Here is a 5472-nt window from a genome sequence, read left to right on the forward strand (position 1 = left end):
ACCCAAGAATGCTTACCATTGAGCTACAATCTTTTTAAAATTCTATTTTTAGAAAATTCCCTGCTGTCTTTTACCTTAGTTAACAGGTAGTTGATTCTTGTCAGTTTACACATTTTATTATCCAGTACTATGTGAAATATTTTGTGTATGATTCTTTTATTTTCTGACACGTATACATGAAACAAGAAAAAGCATTTTCATTTAGAAAGTTGACTCCAACCAAAAATGCAAAATATGTTCCAATGGGTTTTGATTTCCTGGTATACTACTTCTAACTCTAAGGAAGAAGAAATGCATTTTCCACTTACACAACCACATTTCTGACACAGCTAAGTGATGGAAAAAATCTTAGAATAATCCCAAGTAAATATGGAAAGCCACAGCAGAGACAGATATCTAAGATTTCTTGAAAACATTGTTAAGTGGGAAACCACTAATCCTGCATTTCTGTGGGGTTCTTGGTACAAGTCCAAACCTCTCAAAGCTCTTCAAGGTATGGGCTACACAATAACAGATAAAATAGTAAGTCCAGTAGCGTGTAAATAAGAACCATGCAAATAATGGTAAGAGAAAGTCAAGGACCAGATGATGACACAACCCTTTGTGCTCCATAGTTGGAATAAGTAGTAAACCCTACATAATTTTATGCTTCTTGGCAGATGCTTGCTCAAATACAGTACATACTCTGATGCCTTTGGTTTAAAGAACTTTGTGTTCTGGGCACTCTCCTGGGTCCATGTTGAGTCAAAGGAGAGGGTGTCTTGATCTATATGGTGGGTGTATTTGTTATGACCAGGACATCAAGAGTTCTCAACCTGTGTGACTTTAGGAAGAATGTTTTTGTTGAAAAGATCCTCCAAGGTAGATGCATTGAAATCTCTCTTGAATACACTCTCATCCTTTTCCATGAAAAAGGAACCCAGGTGACAGTACTTGTAACAACTTGTATTTGCCCTTAACAGCTTTATTAGTAATGACTTTGCCATTTGCCTAAAGTTCAGCTTGCCTCTCTTCCTCAGTCAAGTTTTTCATGGGTTCAATTTCTGCTGTCTTTTTTTCAAGTGTTTCTCGCTCTTTTCTCCCTCTTGATTCTTTTTCATTCCCAAACTTTTGCATGCCTCATATTTCTCCTCATCCTTTTCATCATCAGTATTGAATGCATCCACTGCAGCCAGGGAATGCTGTTCTCCTCCAGGTCTTTTTTGGTCTCCTCTTTTACAATCTAGAATGTGTACATTCACTTTCCTTCAGCCATGCATTTTGCTTCCTGCTCCATCTCTTCCTGTTTCAATGCTTCAGCCTCATGTTTTTGAACTGTCATTCAGTCCTACTTTTGAATGAAGACTGGCTTAGGTTGAGGCTCTGTTATGATTTAGATGTGGTGTCCCCCAAAAGCTCATGTGTAAGACAATTCAAGAAAGTTCAGAGGAGAAATGATTGGGTTGTGACAGCCTTAACCCAATCAGTGAATTAATTCCTTAGTAATGATTAACTGAGTAGTAATTGGAGAGGTAGAGTGTGGCTGGGGATGGTGGGAATTAGGGCATGGTCTGGGGATATGGAGATAGATATATATATATTTGAATCTGACAAATAGAGATCTCTGTCTGCTTCTTGATCACCATGATGAGAACTGTGCCACACACTCTTCTATGATGTTCAGCCTCATCTTGGCCCCAAGAAACAGAGCCAACGTTTTATGGATTAAGACCTCTGAAACCTTGAGCTCTCAAACTTTTTCTCTTCCACAGTTGCTCTGGTCAGGTCCTTTAGTCACAGTAGTGAAAAAGCTGACTAAAACATGCTCCATCCAACTCATGTTCACTGTCCATGTACTCTACTCAGACACTGATTCTGTCTCCTCCTCAGATTACCCTTCATTTTGCACCTCTATGATATCCATCTTTTTGTTTTTGCTCTCCTGTGCTCACTGATACTTAATTTTTTATTTGGGGACAGGGTCTTGCTAAGTTGCTAAGGCTAGCCTCAAACTTGTGATCCTCTTGCCTGAGCCTCCTGAGTCATTGGAATAATAAGCATGTGACACCATGCCTGGCTTAAGACTACTTTTTTAGACCAGTTTGAGGTTTGCAGTAAAATTAGGAGGAAGGTACACAGATTTCCTTTATACTGCTGCTATCACACATCCATTTGTTACAACTGATGAATTTACAATGATTGACATCATTACCCAAAGCTCACATTTAAATAAATGTTCACTCTTGGTATTGCACATTCTATGAGCTTGTACAGATATTCAATGACATGTATTCACCAGTACTCTATCCTGTGTTGTTTGTTTTTCCCGTCCTCTTCTCAAACTCCTTGTAACCACTGATCTATTTCCATACTTTTGCTTTTTTCAGAATGCCATACAATTGGAATCACACAGTATGTAATCTTTCCAGATTGACTTATTTCACTAAGTAATGCTCAATTAAGTTTCCTTTACACGTTTTCATGGATGGATAACTCCTTTCTTGTTAGCAGGGAATACTATACCATTGTCTGAATGTATCAACATTTATTATCCATTCACCTACTGAAAGACATTTTCTTGGTCTTTTCAGGCTGCACTGACAAAATGACATAAGTTGGATGGTATGGAAACAAAAGAAATTTTTTTCCATAGTTTGGAGGAGGGAAAGCCCTAATTCATCAAGACACTGGCTGATTCAATATCTGATGGTTGCCAGTTTCGTTTCATGGATGGGACTTCCTTTTTTAAAACTTATTCTTTTTATTTTTCCCACATCTTTGCTGGTGAATTTTAGTTCTGCATAATGTTATAATGTGTTGTTACAAATTTGTGCATGCACACAATATAACAGTATAACTTGCCGATGTCACTCCCCAGCAATTCCTTCTTCTCTCTTTGTCCTCTTCCCTGACGTCTTTCCTCTCACTGAATTCCCATTGATTTTTTTGAGACTCCCTTTTCTTTTTCCTTTCTAGCTTCCACATATGAGAAAACATGTGACACTTGGCTTCTGAGTTTGGCTTATTGTACTTAACATAATTATCTCTAGTTCCATCCATTTTTCTGAAAATGACAAAATTTTATTTTTCTTTATGGTGGAATAAAACCCCTTTGTGTATATACACCACATTTTCTTTATAAGTTCATCCATTGATGAATACCTAGGTTGGTTCCATAGTTTGGTTGTTGTGAATTGTGCGGCTATAAACATGGCTATCCATCTATCACTATAGTATGATGATCCTTTGTAGTGCAGAAGTTTGTAATTGGATGTCATCCCATTTATTAGCTCTTGGCATTATTTCTGAAGCTTTAGAGATCCTATTGAGAAAGTCATTGCCTGGGCCTAAAACTGGAATGTTGACCTTACATTTTATTCTAAGAGTTGCATAGTTTCTGTCTCATTCCAAAGACTTTGATTCATCTTTAGTTATTTTCATATAGGGTGAAAGATAAAGTTTTTTTTTCATTTTTCTATTTATGTATAACCAGTTTTCCCAGTATCATTTATTTAAAAGACTGGCTTTTTTCCAATGTACATTTTTGGCACCTTTATCAAGGATCATGACTCTATTTGGTTGGTTTGTCTCTGTGTCTTCTATTCTGTACCATCAGTCTCTGTGTCTTTTTTATGCCAGTATAATGTAGGGTTTTTTTTGTGTGTGTGTTGTTGTCATTGTTGTTGTTTTGTTTTGCAGTATAATTTAAAGTTAGGTATTTTGATGTGAACAATACTTTTTTTGTGTGTCCTTACATGTGGCAAAAAGTTATGTCAGTTCACTGGGGGTTCTTTTATAAACTCAGTAGTTCTATCCATGAGGGTCTGTGCTCTTGAAATAATACCTTTCTGATTAGGTTTCAATATAAGAATTCAGGGGAAAACATCAACATTCATACCATAGCATATACTTGGTTCCTTCCAAGTTTTGGCAATTATAAATCAAATTACTTTAAACATCAATGTCCAGGTGTTAGTGTGGACATAAGTTTCCAGATGAGCTGGGTAAATGTCAAGAAGCAAAATCACTGGATAATAAGAGTAAGAGTTTTGGAAGTAATTGCCAAATTCTGACAAATTGACTATACCATATTCCATTCCCAACAGCAATGTATGAGAGTTCTTGTTGTTCAATATTCTCACCAGAAATTATTGTGGCCAGAATTTTCAAATGCAGCCTTCTGCATTTGGCTAACCTAATGTATTTTCCCTAATGACATATGATGTGGAACATCTTTTCATATGGTTATTTACCATCCCTATACCTTTGTTTGCAAAGTATCTGTTAAGATTGTGATCCATTTCTATTACTTGGGGTGTTTTATTTTCGTGTTGAGTTTAAAGAGCTCTTTATTTATTTTACAGGAGAATTATTGATTAGAAAAGTCTTTGGTCCCTATTTTATCCTTTTCTGTGACTTGTCTTCATTCTGTTCATTCTCTAGCAAAGTAGCATTTTTATTTTTAAATTTTGACTGAGTACACTTTACCAACTATTTAGTCAATAGATTGTGCCTTTAGTGGTGTACCTAAGGAGTCAAACTCAATGTTACATAGCTATTTTTTCCATTTTTTTGTTTTCAAATTTTTGAGCAGTTCTATGGTTTGCTTCTAACCTTGAATTCTGTGATCTATTTGAATTAAATTTTGTGGAGTGCATAAAGTTTGGGTCTAGATTCATTTTTTGAGCACATTAGTTTCCAGTTGTGCTAGTGCTATTTATTGAAAATACTACCTGGGTTGCACTGTATTGTCTGTGCTCCTTTGTCAGTGAGTCTCTCTGTGCTCTTTATTCTGTTCCTCTGATCTCTTTGTTCTTTCAGCAACACCACACTGCTTTGATTGATGTAACTTTATAGTAATTCCTGATGAAGATGCTGTTTTAATGCTTTACCTTATCTTTTGCCTTCTTGTCTGGTGAAACGTAAGCACATTCAGGTAATAACTGATGCATGACTCAAGAGTCCAGCTACCTTATCAGACAGAATGAGTCAGGCTCTTTATCTTTGTATTTTGAAAAGAATTATGCATTTCCTTCTACTATATAAAACAGCAGATCCAATATTATTATGTGTGTGTTCTTTTGCAAACAAGCCAGAGAAAAAGTTCTATTCATCTCTGTTTTCCAAACACCTAAAACACTGCCTGATACATAGTAAAAGCCATGACACATAAATCTGATTAGGAAGAATCATGAAGATGGAAGGACTGTGAGGAAATTAAGGATGTCTCTGATAACTAATCTGATTCAGGGGGAGTGATATCAACAAAGTTACATAAATCTGTGGGAAAACTAAAGAGATGGGAAAAGTACTGCAAGTTTCTTAAAGTAAAGTGATATACAATTTATCATCCTCACTGGAAGCCTATTCTAAAGTGAAAGAAAGTGCGTTTCATAATCAAGCTGAACCATCAGATGCAGTGGGACTTTTCCTGGCAGAATTAGAATTATATATGGTGATCCTAATTAGAGCAGAATTAAGTGGTATGGAAGA

At 36.1% G+C, this 5472-nt stretch overlaps 1 pseudogene; it reads right to left on the minus strand.

Moving 5' to 3' along the window:
- Positions 1–633: 633 nt before the first annotated feature.
- On the minus strand, positions 634–4931 carry LOC101958814 (microfibrillar-associated protein 1 pseudogene; annotated as a pseudogene).
- Positions 4932–5472: the final 541 nt, after the last annotated feature.

This window comes from Ictidomys tridecemlineatus, chromosome 8 (assembly GCF_052094955.1).
Source record: "Ictidomys tridecemlineatus isolate mIctTri1 chromosome 8, mIctTri1.hap1, whole genome shotgun sequence".
Classification (NCBI taxonomy): Eukaryota; Metazoa; Chordata; class Mammalia; order Rodentia; family Sciuridae; genus Ictidomys; species Ictidomys tridecemlineatus.